Genomic DNA, 20,315 nt, shown 5'->3' on the forward strand with positions numbered 1-20,315 from the left:
CTGCCTCATCCTGGTTGCCCGGCACATGTTTGTGGAGTGAATGTGTGGGCCCTGAGAGTGCAGGACCAAGCTTCCCACAAGACCCCCTTCCCTCCGTTCCTCTCCACACACCCGCTTTTCCAGAACATCCCTCCTCTTCCATTCTTCCAATGTTGTGTTCTAGAACCTGAGAAAGAGCACCCAGCGGGCACAGGTGAAGCTCCCAGCACATGGTTGGTCCTCCACAGTGGTGGCAGGTTCTGGAGGGCTGGTCACATCGCCTCATCCCCCATGTGGCTCTGCCCAAGTGAATAGAAAAACCTTCACAATGAAAAGGGAGTTGCTTGGAGTTCTCAAGGAAGGATGGAGCTGCAGAGAGCTTGGGGTCCTTTCCCACAGGCAGGTTAGGGGCTGAGGAGGCGTGGCTAGGAGCCAACAGGGAGTGTAGACGTGAGGAGAGCAAGTCCTAACACCTGACAGAGGGAGGAGGAAGGGGCAGGTAGAAGGGGCTGAGCTACTGGAAAGGGAGCTCCCAAGAACGGTGTTTCCTCACAGCCAACTTAGAACCCTAGAAATGCAGTACCAGCTCTGCTCAGTATCCCAGAGACTGTGCTAAGCCTTTTTTTTTTTCTGGCCAGCTGGCTGGTACATGATAAGTCTTTTTAAATAAGTGTCGCAACACCCCATGAGGTAGGTGCTATTAGTGCCCTTAAGTTACAGATGAGGCTCAGAGAAGTTCAGTGACTTGCCCAAGGTCATACAGCTAGTTGCAGAGCTTGGATTTGAACCCAAAGCCCAGACTCCAATCTACTCAGCCAAAGTTCTGGAAAGGCCTTAAAGATGATTTGTTGAACCTTCTCATTTCCAGGTAGGGAAACTGAGGTTACAGGAAGGGAAGAGCTTGTCTGAAAAATAATAACTATCAAATGTCGAGGGCCAGCTTTATGCCTGGCCCTGTGCTACTCGCTTCACAGGTATGATCTTATTTTACCTCAAAGCCTGCTCATGAAGTTGGTTTGGGGACCTCCATTTTAGAGATGATACAGTGGTGCTCAGAGAGGTTAAGTGATTTGCTCAGGGTCACAGAGCAGGGTGATAGTGAATCCATTCTGCCTGACTCTCAACCCTTGTGTCTGACAATGTGACCTCTTCTGAGCTATCTTCATTGTCTCTGTGGCCTAGACTGTGATGTAAAGCATTCCTCCCTGGTTTCCTCCTAGAGGGCCTGCAGAATGAGAGAGGGAATTCAAGACTACTCCTTCAGAACCCTCATCCCAGGGATTGAGGGTCAGCATGAAGTGCGTCATGTACTAATCTTTTCAGCAACTCTTTATTGAGCACCTGTTAGGTGCCAGGCACTGTTCCAGGCCTCGGGGATTAGGCCTTGAAGCAGTGTCATGGATCTCTGCCCTCAGGGAGCTGACATGCTGGCGTCCAAGGCCTGCCTCTCCCGGCTGGCCTGCAGCTGCACTTCCTCCGTGCTGCACTCAGTGGCTGACCTGTGACAGGGGCCTGGTGAAGATGTGCTGAGTGCATGGGTGAGTGTTATACAACTTGACAGAGTGATGAGCAGCAGGCTTGTGGGGACCTGGGCCTTGAACTCAGGACCCTGAAACTTCCATCACAGAAGAGAGCCTTGCTAAACAAAACCCAAGTTCAAATCCAGGACCCACCACCTCCAGACCCACAAAACCTTGGGCAACTCCCAGTTTCTTCATTTGTGAAGGGAAGAAAGGTAAGTTTTCCTTGTAAGGTTATTTTGAGACAGTAAATGTAGAAAGCACTTACTATGTGTGGGACATTATTCTAAGCACTTTGAAATACATTATACACATCAAATCATTCAACCCTCATAATAACCCTGTGATATAACTACTATTATTACTCCTATTTTACAAGTGAGGAAAGAGAGACTCTTATATGCTAAACCATTAGCCCAAAGTCACTCATAATAACCCTGTGATATAACTACTATTATTACTCCTATTTTACAAGTGAGGAAAGAGAGACTCTTATATGCTAAACCATTAGCCCAAAGTCACACATTATTAAGTGGCAGAGCCAAATTTGTACCCATGCAGGGTGGCTCCAGAATCTGACATCCTTAACCACTGGGCTATCTCTGTTGCCCCTGGTGAGTGAGATAACAGGTGTTCACACAGAATCTTGTGCACAAATGTTCACGGCAGCATATGCAAAGTAGCCAAAGAGTGGAAACAACCCAAATATCCATCGACAATGAGTGGATAAACAAAATGTGGTATATCCATACAATGGAATAATATTCAGCCCTAAATTGCTGATCACTTGATAAATAAAAAGAAAAAAGAAAAAATATTCAGCCATAAAGAGGAATGAACCTTAAAAACATGGTAAAACCAGAACCCAAAGCCTACATTTCATTCTTCTATTTATGTAAAATGTCCAGATAGGCAAATCCAGAGAGACAAAGTAGATTAGTGGTTTCCAGGGGCTGGAGGTAGGGGATGAGTAATCACTGCTAATGACTGCTGGTTTCTTGTGGGGTGACAATAAATTTCTAAAGTTGATTGGATTCTAGTTGCATAGTTTTGTGAATATGCTAACAACACTGAATTGTACACTTAACAATGGTGAATTTTATGGTACATGAATTCAATAAATTTTTTTGAAAATAATAGTATCTACCTGTATTCAGTTGTGAGGATTAAATGAGTTAATATTTATAAGTCACTTAGAACAGCATCTGGCACATGGTAACACTACATATGTGTTATCTGTTATTGAATGCTTACTATGGCACTGACCCAGGTATTGGGAATATACTGATGAACAGACAAGAACTTTTCCCTGCCCTATTGGGGACCACAGTTTTGAGGGGAGATGGGTATTAATCAAATATTGCATTAACTGCTTCGTGCCTACCTCCCTTTTCAAGGGCTCCTCTTTGACCTTTATCCAACAAACATGGTATTTCTTCCTCTTCCCTCCTCCTCTAGCCTCAGGACACACACAGTCCCTTTGTGACGAATTACCAAATCAGATATGAAAGAGGGACATCACAACAGATCCTATACAGGGAAATATTATGAACTACTTTATGCCAATCCATTTGACAACTTAAATGACAAAAATAAATTCTTTGAAAGACACGATCCTTGGGTGATCTCCTACACAAGGGCACCAGCCACGTGCCAATGATATCCAACCCTCTAACTTCTGCCCAGCTCTCCTGAACTTCAAACTCCCATTTCAATTGTCTCTTAAGCATTTTCACGTGGAAGTCCCCAGGTACCTGGAACTCAATATTCAGGACAGAACTCACTTATTTTACCTCCTCCTCCTCTCATATCTTCAACATCAGTTCATGGCACCTGCTTCCACCCAGGCACCCAAGCTAGAAACTTCAGGGTCTGCCCTGGCCCCTCCTCGATCCCCACCTCCAACCTATCACCAAGCCCTGCAGGCCTGTTACAGTTATGAGGTATTTCAAGCATACAGAAGAAATATAGGCACACACCACCCAACTTTGTTAAATCTTAACATTTTACATGTTTTCCTCACATCTTTACATTTTTAAAATATATTATGTCAATTACTTATTTAGTCTGTCTGTTCAGCATCCCCTCCCCATTAGAAAACAGGGATTTTTGTTTGTTTTGTTTACTATAGTATTCCCAGTACCTAAAACAGCCCCTGGAACATAGCAGACCCTAATAAATATTTGATGAATGAATGAATGAATGAATATAAAACATTCTAGGTAGAGTTGAGCCCTATGTGTACCCTCTGCAGATCTCAATCCCTTTCCTCTCTCCCCACATGTAACACCCATTCTGATCTTGTTGTTTATCATTATCACACACGTGTTTATTCTTTTACTGTGTTTATGTAAGTAGCATTGAATATTGCTTTGCACATTTTGAACTTATATAAATGATATCCCATTGTATTATCCTCCTGCAACTTTCTTTTTATTCACTAGATACATGTAGTTCTGGATTATTCACCTTAACTTCTGTAGAGTATACCGTTGTAGGAATACACTGCATAGTGCAGTGGTTAGAGCATGGGGTCTGGGGGCAGACTGCCTTTAAAACATGACTATTTTATTTTTCTTTTTTTTTTTTTTTTTTTTGTCGTTTTTTCGTGACCGGCACTCAGCCAGTGAGTGCACTGGTCAGTCCTATATAGGATCCGAACCCGCGGCGGGAGCGTTGCCACACTCCCAGTGCAGCACTCTACCAAGTGCGCCACGGGCTTGGCCCAAAACATGACTATTTTACATTCCAGTTAGGAGCACTGTGCCTAGGAGTGAAATTTCTGGGTGACAAGGTATGGCCGTCATCAGCTTAACCAGATACTATCCAACTGCTCTCCAAAGGTGTTGCAATTTACACTCCCATCACCTGTCATTCTCACTGCTGTTTTAATCTATGTTTTCTTGGTGACTAATAAGGTAGAACACCTTTTCATGTGTTTAATGTATATAAAGTCATGCATTGCTTAACGACAGGAATATATTCTAAGAAATATGTCATTAGGCAATTTTGTAGTTGTGTGAACATCACAGTGTGCTTACACAAGCCTGGATGGTATAGGCCACTACACACCTAAGGCTATATGATATAGTCATTATAATCTTATGGGACCACTGTCATTTATGCAGTCTGTCATTGACCAAAACATTGTTATGTGGCCCATAATGTATCTGGGTTTGTTTTTCTGTGATTGAACTATTCTTCTTCTTTGCCTATTTTTTTTAGTATTCATTTTTCTTTTACTTGTTAGAGTTCCCTATATACTCCAGATACTTCTACTGTGGCTTGCCTTTTTTTAAGTTGTGTTTATGATAACTTTTGTGGAGATATGATAGGAAATACTGTAGCGATGAATCTGTGGCCAGATTGCCTGATATTGAATCTCAACTCAGACATTTACCAGCTGTGTGACTCACTTACCCCTCTGTTTCTGTTTCCTCACCTGTAAAAAATAAGGATAATAGTGCCCGCTTCATTAACTTGTAAGGATTAAATGAGTTAATAAATATAAAGTACATTGTCTGACATATTGTAAGCCCTATCAGCTATTATCTTTTAACAGGAGGGCTTTTTGTTTCGGTTTTGGTTGTTTCCAAATTTATCAATAATGTCTTTCTGGTTTGCGTATGTGCGTGTGCACAGCACACACACACTCAAGAAATCCCTCTTTTCACAGAGGTCATAAATACAGGTTTCTATACTTTCATACACACAAAAAAAAAATGTTTTGGTTATTGTACAAGGTAGGGATCCAATTTTATTTTTTTCCATGTGGATAAGCAATAGTCCCAGAGCCATTTATTAAATGCTCTAACCGTCCCCCGCTGGCTTGTATGCCATCTCTGAAATATAGCAAGTGTTTGTACACACTGATGTTTGTTTTCTAGGCTCTGTTCCAGAAGAGTCTCACGGAGTTTCTATCCCAGCCTTCTCTGTCCAACACTGCACTCTCTTCCATGACGAAGATCACTCACATGCTGAGCACTGACTGTGTGCCGGGCACTGTTGTATAGGAAGCAGTCTAGCAAGAGAGGCTTTCTATGATCTGACCCCGACCTACCACACCAGCCCATCTTCTGCTCCTTCTCCTTCCCCACCCTATGTCCTTATGCTCCCACACCCTGGATGGTTTCCCCCTCTGTGCCTTTGCACCTGCCATTCCCTCAGGCTGAGATTTCTATCCTCTTTCACCTGACAAACTCTTGTGTTCTTCCCTTAAAACCCATGGGCATCCGTGAAGCCTTCCCATTCTCCCCCAGCAGAATTGCTCACCTGTCTCCCCTACTTTTACACATACCCCATTATTGCACTGGTCACACTGGCTTCTTTGTCATGTCTCTACTAGGCAGGGAGTCTCTCCAGCACCAGGATCATTCCTTTTTGGCCTTTATGCCCACGACACCTGATGCCCCCCTAGCACTGGCAGGGTCTCAGGAAATGCTTTTGAACTTCACATTGTCCCACAAGGCAAGAGACGTGGGCTCAAATCTCAGCCCCATCTCCTGAGTCAGTTGTAACTCTGGACAAGATTCTTCCCTCTCTGGGCCTGTTTCTTCAACAGTTAAAGGAGAGGGTTGGGCTATTTGTAAAGCCTTTACCTTTGTATCTGGAAGTCTTACATGATTTCAAAAGTATCTTCCAGTTCTAGAATTTGGAGATCATAATGAAGCCATTTCTTTAATCATAATTTCCAAAGACCAGAAACAACCCCAAATGTCCCTCAATTGGTGAATAAATAGACAACTACGGCACATTCATACAATGAGATACAACTCAGCAATGGAAAGGAATGAACTGATACACACAATAATGTGGATAAATCTCAAGTGCATTATGCTAAGGGAAATAAGCCAGACTCAAAGGCTACAGACCATATAATACCACTTATATAACATTCTGGAAAATGCAAAACTAGAGGGACAGAAAACAACTCAATGGTTGCCTGTGGGTAGGGACAGGGGTAGACTACAGAAGAGCAGAAGGGAATTTGGGAGGTAATGGAACTGGTCTACGTCTTGACTGTGGCGTGTGTTACAGGACTGTGCACATTGGTCAAAATTCATAGAACTGTGTGAATTTTATTGCACGTAAATGATACCTCAATTTTTATAAAATGAAGCTATTAAAGATCCCCAAAGCTTTAGCGCATCTCCACCTGAGTGTGGAAGGAGTGACACCAGACACGACTGTGCCTCAGCCACATAGGAGCAAATGGAGGGCTCTCTGGTATTGTCACGGGTTTGTATGGAAGATGCTTCCCTTTGAGCATGAGCTAAGAGCCACAGGGCCAGGGCCAGTGAGGGCACCCTGGTGGGAAGGCAGCCTAATCTCCTTTAACAGGTACCTATAGCATGACCAGGTATCCTCATCTCATTTTCAGGTGAAGAATGAAATTCAGAGCCATTGAATGACTGGCTGAGGTCATGGGCAGCAGATAGCAGAGCTGGGACTCGGGCTGTGTGCTGCGCACCACCCCACCCCACCCCACCTCAACATGCAGCTGGGGCACCTCCTGTAGCTTTCCTAGGGGGCCCAGCTTCATGCCATGTCTGTCTCCAATCTCAGGATTTAATCCACAAGACCCGAAGGTGGGGTCGGTATTTACCCTCTAAGCTGCACACCAGGTGCTCACGTTTGGACATGAAGGAGACACAAGGAATCTCTCCCCTCTCCCTTCCCAGCTGGAAAGTGCTGGCAGGGAAAGGGCTCAGGAAGCGCCAGCCTCTTCCAAACCCCACCCATAACACGGTTGCCCAGGCCCTTCCCCGGAGGTCTGCAGCCCAGTCACCCTTGCCTTCTTTCCCCTTCCTCCATCCCACTCTGGAACAGCCCCTCTTTGTCCAGTCATTCATTCAGAACACAATCCCCGAGGGTCTGCTGTGTGCAGGCAACATCTGCCCCCTTGGAGCCGGCAGGACAGTGGCGTGGTCAGGAGAAGCAGGACTGCCGGATTCCAGCTCTGCCCTTACTAGCTTTGGACAAATAACCTCGCCTCTTTGGGTCTCAGTTTCCTTGTCTGCATAATGGGGATAACAAAAGTTCCTACACCTCACAGAGTTTAGGTGAGAGTCAATGAAATAATGCATGAGAAGCCCCTCGAAACCGGTAGCTAGAGTGGTTGCAGTCACTTCTCTGAGAGGGCTCCGGGGGCTGGAAGAGGCACGGATGAGCTCAGCCGGGGGCGGGGAGGAAAGCGACGTTGAGCAGGGAGTTGGGATGAGTTGGGGGCACTCCAAGCACAGGCCTGGAGATGCGAAAACAAAGAGGAGTAGTTTCTGGTTTGTGTTGAGAATTCAGTGAGTTAATGCATTTAAAACACTTAAAACTCTTCCTGGCCTACGGTGCAAGTTCTAGAAATGTTGGTGATGAGGACAAAGGTGCTGTGAGGTGACTTAGGCCAATGTTTAAGAGTCTCATGCTCTACCGACTGAGCTAGCCGGGCAACTTAGGCCAATGTTTAAAGGCTTCTTGGGGCTGTGCCTCACCTGGGTCTTCATTCTCTCCCAGGCATGGAAGATTCCAGCTTCTTGAGGATCCAGGTCTGCACCCCTGCAAGCGGGAAACTGAGTCAGAGGAGTGAAGGCCAAAAGAAATCCTGGGGGGCTGCAAAAGAGAAGAGGGGACAGAGAAATGCTAGAAAACAAGGAGGGTAGATGAGGACGGGGGAAGCAACACACATTCACCTGGCTCCACCTCCAAGGCAGGCTCGGAAACCCCTGTGAGGGTGACCCTCTGTTTCAGTTTGTCCAGGACTGTCCTGATTTTAGCACTAAGTCTCACACTCCCAGAAACCCCTCAGTCCTGGGTAAACCAGGACAGTTGGTCACCCTACCTGCCCCTGCCTCTGATTCCAGCTCCTTTTTTCCCCTCCAGCCTGCTCTGGGGGCCCCTCAGAAACAACCCTGTCAGGCCCCAGGGCTCTTGGCCACAACTTACCCTCTTCCAGAAGGCTCAGGTCCCGCGACAGCAGGGCAGTGCCTCCAGGAGTCCCCTGTGTTTCAGGAGACAGGAATGGCTTCCTGGGCTCTGAGACACAGGCTCTGCCCAGGCTCCCCAGGGGCCGGCAGATGTGGTGCCTAATTTCCCCAGCACTAATCCCTCTGAGTGCCCTCTGCCACAGGGATTAGTTGCTGGGGTCCCTGAGCAGCAGGGAAGGAGGGCACATCTGTCAGAGAATGTTGGGCAGTTCCATGTGACCTAAAATGCTTCAGGCTGGTGGGCAAAGGACACTCTCTCCAAAAGGCGGGCTGCCAGGGTCCAGCCTCTGTCCTCCACGCCAGCTCCTCAGGCACCTCTGAGGAACGCAGGTCTCCAAGAAACACAGTATGAGGACCACTGGGGCCAGCCTAGTTATTAAATATTCAGATAACCTAGGTTCAAGTCCCAGTCCTGTCACTGCTTGTGTGACCCTGGGGAAATCTGTAAAATGGGGATAATAATACTCAGTTAGTGTGAGGATTAAATTACAATGTGATTGTAAAGCAAGTAGCCCAGGGCCTGGCACCTAGTAAGGTTAAGGGCTCCATAAAGGTTCGCTTCATGTCATGATTTGGTTTTTATGCCAATCTTCTACCTGGCCCCTGTGGCAGATATCATATGTTTCTCAGTAAACATTCTAAGAATGTCACATCTATTGGTTCTAGTTGGCCCAAAAGATAAAAATATTTGCCATGTTGGCACTAGATAAGGCTGAGCATTGGAATTACCTGGGGTACTTTTAAAAACCACTGGCATCTGTGTCCCACCCCAGAGATCCCCAAGGGTGTAGCCTGGATGTCATGATTTTTTTTTTTTTTTTTTTTGTCGTTTTTTCGTGACCGGCACTCAGCCAGTGAGTGCACCGGTCAGTCCTATATAGGATCCGAACCCGCGACGGGAGCGTCGCCGCGCTGCCAGCGCAGCACTCTACCAAGTGCGCCACGGGCTCGGCCCTGGATGTCATGATTTTTGAAGGTTCCTCTGTGATTTCACTGTGAGGCCAAGGTTGAGAACCATTGCCCCAGACCACTAAGTCTACAACTTAACTGTGTGCAGGAGCATCCTGGGGATCATTCTAAACTACAGGCTCTTAGCCAGTGGGTTGGGGTAGCACCTGAAAGTCTACATTTCTAACAAGCTCCCAGGTGACATCGATGCTGGTCCAAGGACCACACTTTGAGGAGCAAGGCTCTTCTGCAATTTGTGAACCACGCCACATCGTTATCTCAATAAAGCCTCATAATTGACTCACAGCCCCCCCACTCCCCCACCCTCCCCCTAATGGACAGGGCTTGAATTATTACCTCCTTTTACTGATGCGCAGGGTCGGGCATGTGCATGGGTAGAAGTGAGCCTTCTGGGTCTTCTTCTGTAGCCCCCGTGGCCAAAAATCTGAGTGATTTTGTTCAAACTCTACATTGTGTGGCTGGCGAAACAGGCTCAGAGAGGGCAAATGACTCTCCAAGGTCACACAGCAAGTGCAGTGACAGCAGTAGACAGGACCCAGGTCTTTTCCATTATACCTGGCTGCTTGGTTAATCTTCAGGGCAGCTCAGAGCCATTGGGCAGCTGCTCTGGGGCACAGACTGAGTGTTGACAACATAACACATAGGGTGCTCAGTGCTTTTTCTGTATGTCCTTTGGTCTGCACAACCTACCAGTTGGGTTCTATTCTGTCCCCACTTTCCGTCGGAGGAAACTGATGCTCCAAGAACTGAAACCCGCAGGGAGTGGCGGGACTGGGATTTAGACCCAAGAGTCCTTTTGTTCCCCAGAGGCTAACGCGCCTCTCCTGTTATCTTTCCATCCCACTATGAGGCAAGGACCACATCTCAGCCAGCTGCTCAGCTCCTCGCTTGCACTTGCCCCAGCTCCCAATGCCCCAGTTCCCACCGCGGAGGTGAGTGAGCCCTGTCCCAACCAAATTCAGCCGGGCAGGAATCCACAGTATGTCATACAGCAAGATGGCCACACGGGAGCAGTATGTGCCCATGTGTAAAATCTCCCGGCCCAGCCTGCGCTTCCAAGTCTAAAGGACAATTCACTTGAGTGCTTCTCTTCCTCCAGGCCCTTGACCGTGGGCTTTCCACCCATAAACCAAGATAATCCCCGACAACAGCCCTGTGAGGGAGGGATTATTTATCCTCTTTATAGATGAGAGACTATGTTAGTCCTTTGCTTAAATAACCTTCCATCAGTGCCCTCGGCTCTTCAGAAAAATTCAAAATCTTTACCTGCAATAGCCTAAACCGTACCCAGTAGACCCTTGAGTTGAACTGCTGAAGTTCGAATCCCAGCTCCACCACTTTTTACTTATGTGACTTCGGTTGGTTTTCTTGGCTTCTCTTGGACCTCAGTGTGCTCATCTGTAAAATGGGGTAATGAAGTAGAATCTACCCCTCTGGGGTGGGAGTGAGGGCCACATGATGTAAGACACCTAAAGCTCGCAGTTCGGTGGCTGGCATGCAACAAATATGAGTCACTGTTATTACCATTAGTCTCACTGCCCCCTCCTCCCAGGGGAGAAATTAATTGTCGTCACCTTCAGCGTCAGGACTGTCAAGAAAGGACAAATTAAACTCTAAAAAGGAAAATGTCCCCCCTAAAGGACATATGAAGATCCTCAGCATTGATTCACTAATTCATCCATCCGTTGACTTACCCATTGAGTCATTCAGCGGACACTTATTGAGGATCTGCCATTTGCCAGGCCTCACACTTGTGTCGGCGGCGGGGAGGACACAATGGCATAGTAGACACAGTAACAGATCTGCACTGTCAACACACGGTCGGTGAGCACCTACTCAGTGCTAGGCACTGTTCTAGGTGCTTCCAACATATCAGTGAACGACATTGACAAAGATCGCTGGCCTCACAGAGCCTGTCTTCTAGCAGGGGCAACATAATAGATAAGTCCAATGGTATATTAGAAAGTGATACATGCTGTGGAGAGGGGTAGATTGTAGTGTTAAATGAGGTGTCAGGACGGGTCTCATTGAGAGAGAATGTTTACCAAACCACGCAGAGGAAGTAAGGGAGTTAGCCATGGACAACAGAGGAAGAGTGTTCTTGGTCGGGGAACAGCCGGTGCAGAGGCCTCAGGTGAGAGTGAGCCCAGCATGTTAAAGGAAAAGCAAGGAGGCCAGCAGCTGGAGCCGACTAAGTGAGGCACAGAGTGGTAGGAAAGGTCTGGAAGTAATGGGAGGCCACGTCGTGTAGAACCTTCTAGGCCCCAGGAAGGACTTTGCCTCTCCCTCTAATGAGATGGTAGCCTTTGCAGAGTTTGAGGAATAGCATGGTGTATTAGTCCATTTCTGTTGCTTATAACAAATTACCTGGAACTGGGTAATTTAGAAAGAAAACAAGATTTATTGCTTCCAGTTTCTGAAGCTGGGAAGTCCAAAGCCCATTTGGTGGTGGTGACAGTGACCCGGGAGTCTCATTGCAAGATGGTGGAAGCAGAGAGATCAGAGCCAGAGAGCATGCGCGAGAGAGAGACAGACTCTCTTCTCTCTTCTTTTAAGGCCCTCAGAACCACTCCCTGATCAACATTTTTAATCCATTCACTACAGCATAGTCCTATGACCCAATCACCTCTTCAAGGCCCCACATTTCAATTACCGTAATAGGATTTCCCACCCTCTTAACAATCACAGTGGGGGCCTAGTTTCTGATACATAAAACTTGGAGGACACAATTCAAGCTTCAGTGAGTTTGCGGGGGACATAATTCAATCCACTACACATGGCCTGACTCCCATTTATAAAGGAGCACTCTGGCTTCTGTGCTGAGAAGTGACTAGAAGGCGGGGGTGGGGGCAGAGATGCCAATTAAAAGACTGCCCCACTTGCTCAGGTGAGAAATGGTGACAGCTTGGACCGGCAGCCAAGGTGGTGAGAATGTGTCAGGTTCTGGATGTACTTTGAAGGTATGGCTAAGAGGATTTACTGATGAATTGGAGTTGGGTATGAGAGAAAGAAAGGAGAGGAGTTGGGAATAGCTCCACAGTTTCCGGTCTGAGCAACTGGAAAGAGGGGGGCTGACTTTTACTGTGAGATGGGGCACCTGCGTGGGGGTGGGAGGATTGGAGAGGAGGGTCAAGAGTTCCAGATTGGCCACGTTAATTTTGAGATGTCTGAATGATGGTATGAAAGTAGACAGTTGGACATCTATACAGAGCTGAGAGGTCTGTATCAAAGATGTAATTTAGGAAGTCATCAGTATGTAGCAGTAGATGGCATTTAAAGCCATCACCAGGTGGATGAGATGGAGAAAAGATGGGATCTGAGGACTGAGCTCAGAAGTCCAGGAGATGTGGGGACCGGGGAAGGCAAATACCACAAAGACGTGCAGCATAGGTGCAAAGAGACCTTTACTGGGTAAACTTGCAAGCAGAGGGTCATAGTTGAGGTCCAACCTCTCATCATTGTATGGAGTGAGGAACGGGGGACCAAGGCATAGCTGGAAATGCCATGGAGTGTGCTCCAGAAGAGGGACCCCTCCTCTCTCGCTTGTCTACTTTTTTGTAGGCAAGTGTGAGGTCATCTTGCAAGTAAAGAAAACCCGTCTGAGCTCAGGCACCAGGGGAATTGCCTGCAGTGCTGAGGGCACCTGGAGACCCTGTGGGAAGTGGAGACCAGGAGGGAGCTGTCCTCTGGAAGCCACTTGCTTTCTCATTGCTAGAAACCTGGAGTGAGCCCCCAAGGGTCTTCCGGTACAATGCAAGTTGTTTTTCCAAAGTCCATCTGCTGACCTAGGGTCTCATCAAATATAAGCCCACCCAACAGGAGTAGAAATCAACTGGGTTTATAATGGGATTTCCAGTGGTGATTGACAAAGCTGGAGGAGACACTGTATAAGGAGGGAGACCTGGAGTAATGGTGCACAGTCCACCATGGAGGTCTGAGCCATCTGGTCGTGGAGACCAATACCAGTCTGAGGAAAAAGCACACAGCTCAGATGGACGAGTAGTCTGGAGCCACTGGGTTTGCTCCCGTAGTAGTTACCCGGGCTTCTTCACTTGGCCAAAGGTGTTAACCAAGAAGCATCAGGGGATATTGGCTCATGTGACTCCTCTCCCAGCTGGCCAGTAAACAGTCCAAAGTTCCTAGTTATCCAGCATAACCTGAGCTAAGGATTCATGATAATCTTCTTGGCAGTGAGAATCCTAGCTGTCCCCACAGCAATTTCCTTCAGGATAGCTGAGCAGTTATGGATCATGGATTCTACCTATCCATGGGAGGAAAATCTGTATGATATGGTGAAATCCATGTACTGAATACCCAGGAATGTCTTGTCAAAGGCACGAGAGGCTGGGACTGGGAGTGTTGCCTGTGTTCACAGCTCTTGGTCATCAGGAAGGTTCATATGCCAGTAACATTATGCCCAAGCAAGGAAGGACCTATATCCAGAGCACAAAGGGCACTGCTCAATATTCTGCCAGTTGGCTCAACATCATAAATGCATAGGTGGGAACATGGTTGTGGATACCCAAAGCACAGAAATTTTTGTGGCTGTGGCCAGCAATGCCCTGGCCGTGGTCAGAGAGCAAAACATCGGTAAGGTCCCCCATAGCTGCATACAGTGGGCTGGGGTAGTGGTAGTGAAATATTCAGTACTGTAATAGGTTTGTGCAATAGGCCCGGGCCTGGGCAGCTGTTCTCAGCTGTTCAGCGTTGCCTGTCCAAGTCTAGAAGAGAAGTGAGAGATGATTTAACCTTCTACCCTGATCTTTTTCCTGAAATTGCTTGAGTATGTTCATGCTAGACCAGCTGGGGACTGTCATGCCCCCAGGGTCAGCCAGATGATCTGTACTTTCCCCAGAGCATTGACCTCCATAGGAACACAGGAGTCACCATTCTGCTCTCAAAGGCAACCTCTGGAGACTGAGGAAGGTGGCTGCCGAGCAGAGGAGACCTGTTGCACAGGCATCATCTCCCACTTGCAGAGGAGATGGGTGGTAGGACCATGGGACTCCTCGTGGAAAGGCAGAGTCAGAGTTGCCTACTCAGAGTGTATGTCCATCAAGTGCCCCCAAAAGAGGCAAAAAAGAGCCAAAGTCACGTCCACACAGTTGTCCTCTACTAGGACAATGTGAACTTACCAGCCAACAGTCAGAGTTAATGTGGGCTCAAAAAGGAGGGGTGATTAGGTACAGAGACTCTGGGTCCTGACACATCAGGTGGACTCTTTCCCCTCCTAGGTACCCACAGAGTATAACGAGGGAGTGGCTGACACTGTTTCTCCCTGAGCCAGCCATACCAAGTCTCAATTGTACCTGCCACCTGCAGGTGCTAAGTGTGGAAGAGCAAGCGAATTCCATGTTGACAGGGTCCATGCTCTAAACAGAGTTCCATTGTCAGATTGTGTCATATCAGGAAGCTTTTAGCACATGACGAAGGTGATCATCAGAGCCTTAAGAGACTGAATGCTATCTGCTTGGTGGAAGAAAACAGCTACTCATATGCCTTAATTATGTCCATGATGGTCAGAATCCACTGTAACCAATATAACTGTGAGCTGGTCAGAGCCACAGGCTATTGTGCCAAGTTCACCTTGAGCCACAGGCCAACGTTGCTGGCAAATAATGGAGGCTCCATGAGCACCAGTGTCTTCATAGGTCAGATGAGCCATCATTGGACCACCTCAGACCTCCACAGGAGTTTTGTTATTGCAGTAGGTCCAGGTATGGGTCTACTGTGCTGCTATGGTTTAAATGTGTCTCCTAGAAGGTCATGTGTTGGAAACTTAATCCTTTTTCCCTCATGAATGGATTAATGTTGCTATTGCAGGAGTGGTTTTGTTATAAAAGCAAGCTCTCGCTTACTCTCTTATCTTGCCCTCTCTCCACGTGATGCCCTCTGCCATGTTTTGATGCAGCAAAAAGGCCCTCACCAGATGCTAGTACCATGCTCTTGGACTTCCCAGCCTCCTGAGCTGTGAGCTAAATAAACGTCTTTTCTTTATAAGTTTCCCAGTCTGTGATATTCTGTGACAGCAACAGAGAATGGACTAAGCCATGCACCAAAGGGGATTTCATGCCCACGTCACCTTGATCAATCTTTTCATTCCAGATGCCCTCTTCAAGATGCAGTGCCTTACTGTGGGCTTGTTTGTATGTCACATACAGACTGAGTTTGTGATTTAATTGCTGTATCTGTATAATTCCATAGAGGGGGTTACCACATGGCTATTCTCCTAACGATCCAGTTCTGGGTAGTCCGCTTATCTGGCCATACAGCAAGACCATTACCAATGGCCTGTGAAGCTGTGTAAAAGGGTGTATTCAAAAAGGTATAAGCAGGATATAGGGAAACCACAAGGATAGTACAATACCCCTGGGCGGGTAACTGTGGGAACAAAGGGTAAGTGGACGGAGCCAGTCATGTAGAGAGAACTTCTCTGAAATCCAGTCAGCTCAAAACTAGCCCAAGATGAGGCCACAGGAGGGAGCTGGGGAAATAACTACTTCAACCTACTCCTTTCCTTCAACCTTATTCTAGCACTTCCCATTGGCCAAACCCAAGTGGAAGCCACAGAGCAAGGGGACCTATGATGCAATCCATACAGTGTGGCCCCCCCAGCAGAAAAGGCAGGAGAAGGATGGAAAGTAGACCTGAAGGTGGAAGATATCTGACACACAAGAAAGGGTTGTGATTTTAAACAGGAAGGTCAAGGGAGTTCTTACTAAGAAGGAGTCACCTGACGAAAGAACTGAAGGGCTATAGTAACTCATCTGCATGGTCCAAGTGTATCTCCCCAAATTTATGTGCTAGAAACTTAATCACCACACAAAGGTGTGGCCTTTGGGGAGGTTGTTTATAGATTAATGCCATCATAAAAGGGCTTGACAGAGGGAGTTTGCTCCCTTTTGCCCTTCTGTCTTCTTCCATGTGAGGGCACAGTATTCCTCCCCTCCAGAGGATGCAGTGTTCAAAATGCCATCTTGGAAGCAGAGACTGGCCCTTGATCTTGGACTTTCCAGACTCCAGAACTGTGAGAAATACACTTCTGTTCTTATAAATTACCCAAGCTGTACTATTTTGTTATAGCAGCACAAAATGGACTAAGACTGAAATTGGTACCAGAGGAGTTGGGTGTGGGTATAACAAATATCTAAAAATATGGAAGCAGCTTTGGAAATGGATAATGGGTAGAGGCTGGAACAGTTTTAAACTGAATGCAGGAAAAAGCCTATCTGGCCATGAATGGAGCATTAATGGTGATTCTGGTGAGGATTCAGAAAAGAGGCAAACTGCAGGCAATGCCGCATTCTTTTTGGAGATTACGTAAGTGGTTGTGAACAGAATTTGATAGAAATAAAGATAGTGAAGACTATTCTGATGAGATCTCAGACAGAAATGAGAAACAAGGTATTGGAAACTGGAGGAAAGGTCATTCTTTTTATAAAGTGTCAAACAACTTTGACAAATTGTGTTCATGTCCTAGGACTTTATAGAAGGCACAACTGCGGAGCATGAACTAGAATATCTGGCAGAAGAAGTCTTTAAGCATCAAAGTATTCAGGATGCTGCAAGAGGAGAGAAATGATTTAAAGATAGAATTCATAATTAAAAGAGACACAAAACATAAAGATTTGGAAAATCCTTAGCCCAGCCATGTAAAGAATAAAAAGCATGCTTAGGAGAGAAAACCAAGGGTGTGGCCATGCCACCATCTGATAAGGAGATTAGCATGAATAGAAGGAAGCCAGATGCTATCTATCAATACAATGGGAGAATGACCGCAAAGATATTTTGGAGATCTTCAGGGACTGCCATGCCCATGCAGGCCCAGAGTGCTAGAACCCTGGGAGCAAAACAATTTGGGGGGAGGGGCCCAGGGTGCCTGTGGGACCTCAGGGCTCACTGTCCAGGGCCACCTCTTTGCATTCAGGCACAGTACTCCTCAGCTGCCCGAGTTGAGGCTCAAGCAGGCCCTGGTGCAGGTTGGCCCATTTCTCTGGAGAGCACAGCAGCAAGCCTTGGAAGTGTCCATGAGGTGCTAATTCTGCAGACATGAGCACCACAAGAGCTACAAGAGCTGTGGAGGCATGGCTTCTTCCACCTAGATTTCAAGGAATGCCTTGGACAGCATCAGGAACCAAGAAGAGACTTGCTGCAGGGTCAGTGCCACTGCAGAGAGCCCCCTGGGGCAATGCCCAGCAGAGCTGTGGGGTTGGGGCTTCTGCAGAGAATTTCCATAGGGCAATACCTAGTGGAGCTGTGGGAGCAAGATGGTCCCTAAGTATCCAGAATTGTAGAGCCCCCCCCCCCAGTGTGCAACTCCAACCTGGGAGAGCCAACGGCACCTGACTCCAAGTGTAGACCTGCAGCCACCAAAGCCATGGGGGCAGGGTTGCCCAAAGCCCTGGGAGCCCAAACATCACCCTAGTGTGTCTGGAAGGGGGGACATGGAATCAAAGAAGATTATTCTCAAACCTTAAGACGTAATGTTGTTTGCCCTGTTGGATTTTGGACTTAACGTGAGTCCAGTTACCTCTTTCTTCTTTCCTATTTCTCCCTTTTAAAATGGGAATGTTTGTTCTATGCCTGTCCCACTATTGTATTTCGGAAACACATAACTTATTCGATTTCATAGCTGGAGGGAAATTTGTCTCAGGATGAATTATCTCACCCACGTCTGATTTAGATGAGACTCAGAATTTTTTACTTTTGAGTTGATATTGGAACAACTGAAGACTTTGGGGGCCATGGGAATGCAATGAATGTATTTTGCATGTGAGAAGGACATGAATTTAGGGGACTGGGGAGGGAGGTGGTGTCCTAAATGTGTCCCCCAAAATTAATGTGTTGGCAACTTAATCCCCAATGCAACAGTTTTGGAAGTGTGGCCTTTTGAGCTCTGCCCTCATGAATGGATTAATGCCACCATACAAGAACTTGATGAATGGAGTTTGGCCCCCTTCTGCCCTTCCACCTTCTGTCATGTGAAAATACATCATTTCTCTTCTCTGGATGCAGCATTCAAGGCACCATCTTGGAAGCAGAAAGTAGCCCTCACCAGATTCCAGAGACTTAATCTTGGATTTTCCACCCTCCAGAACTGTGAGAAATAAATTTCTATTCTATATAAATTACCTAGTCTCAGGCATTTTGTTACATCAGCACAAAAAGACTAAGACACCATCTAATCCTAAAAACAACTCTATAAAGTTCATAATGTTAATCTCCTCATTTAACATTTCAAGAAACTGAGGTACAGCAAGAATAAACAGCGTAGAGTTGTCCAAGATCACACAACTGAAGGTTGGTAGAGTTGGGATTTAAACACAGGCAGTTTAGCCCCAGAGATCTTGCTCTTAAACAAAGTAGGATATGGGAGAGTCATCATAAAATGAAAGGGATGAAGAAAATGTCAGGGATGTTACGTATTGAGCTCCGACTGTATACTAGCCACAGTGATAGGTGCTATGCGGGATATACAGAGATACAAAATGCTATGCTTGTCTTCAAAGAGCCTCATCAGAATAGTCTTCATTCCATATTTCTACCAAGTGCATTGGTGGTATAGTAATGGGTATAGCTGCCTTTCATATTTCTACCCACATTCTGCTCACAACCACCTTAATAATCGCTAAGAAGAACAAGGCTTTCCCTATGTCTCTTCTCTTCTGAGAATCTAGTTAAAGGGTGGGGAGGGAATACAGAAATGTGTGCAAATCAAATCCCAGCAGATTTTGATACATTCTTGTGTAGAACCACAGATAAAATGCTGGAGAGCACTAAGGAAAGAGATTCCTTAGAGCTGGGTTGAGGGAAGCTTTCAGGAGGTGATGGCTTTGGAAGAAATGAAGAATTATAACAGAAGAAAGGGGGAGATAAGGGATTCTGGGGGAAGAAACAATGTGAGCAAAGATGTGGTTGAATTTGAGAGATGGCCAGTTATCTGGTTTGGTTAGAATGCATGAGACTTGGGCCGGCCCGTGGCTCACTCGGGAGAGTGCGGTGCTGATAACACCAAGGCCCCAGGTTCAGATCTCATATAGGGATGGCCAGTTAGCTCACTGGCTGAGCGTGGTGCTGACAACACCAAGTCAAGGGTTAAGATCCCCTTACCAGTCATCTTTTTAAAAAAAAAAAAAAAGAATGCATGAGACTTGTGCTGAGAGAGTCGATTTTGGGTGGAACACCAACATGCCATCAAGTCACACTGAATCACAAAGTGAGGTAGCAATCTCCTTTCCACTTCTCTTTCTGGAGAAAAGTCTCAGCTCGGTGCTAGCCCATCTTTCACACTCTAACACTTGCTAATCTCTCTTTTTAATACAAAAAGCACAGGCAACTGAGGTCTGGTTGGAACTTAGTAATGTGACTATGTTTTCATTGTCTTTATTTTTACAGTTGTGTTCTATTCCAGCCAATGATACTTTTTTTTTTAAATTTACACAGAAATTGTTATTTATTTATTTTCCTTTACAGATAAATTTATTTAAGAAAGATTATTCGATTTAATGAGACAATAGTGAGTTAAACGCTCAGGTGGTGCATGGCTGTGGCAAAAATCACAAAGCTGGAACACAAATGACTGATGTTTAGGATATTCTGGCACAGAGTTTAAGATGTGTGAAGGGGATAAAGGAGGGGAAAAAGGCTGGAAAGGGGTCGGGTCACGGAGGGCCTGAACACCATGGGAAGGAATGTGGGTTTTATTCTGTCAACCACGACGGCGAGATGTTGGCCCAAGAACAAACAATGAACATGGCCGGAGACGGACTTGGCAGGGCTGGCTCTGGCCTCTGAGTGCAGGGTGAGAGGGGAGACCAGGGGGCCAGGGCCACAGTGGGGGGACTCAAAGCGAACGGGCATCAGGCCCTGG

This window comes from Cynocephalus volans, chromosome 8 (assembly GCF_027409185.1).
Source record: "Cynocephalus volans isolate mCynVol1 chromosome 8, mCynVol1.pri, whole genome shotgun sequence".
Lineage (NCBI taxonomy): Eukaryota > Metazoa > Chordata > Mammalia > Dermoptera > Cynocephalidae > Cynocephalus > Cynocephalus volans.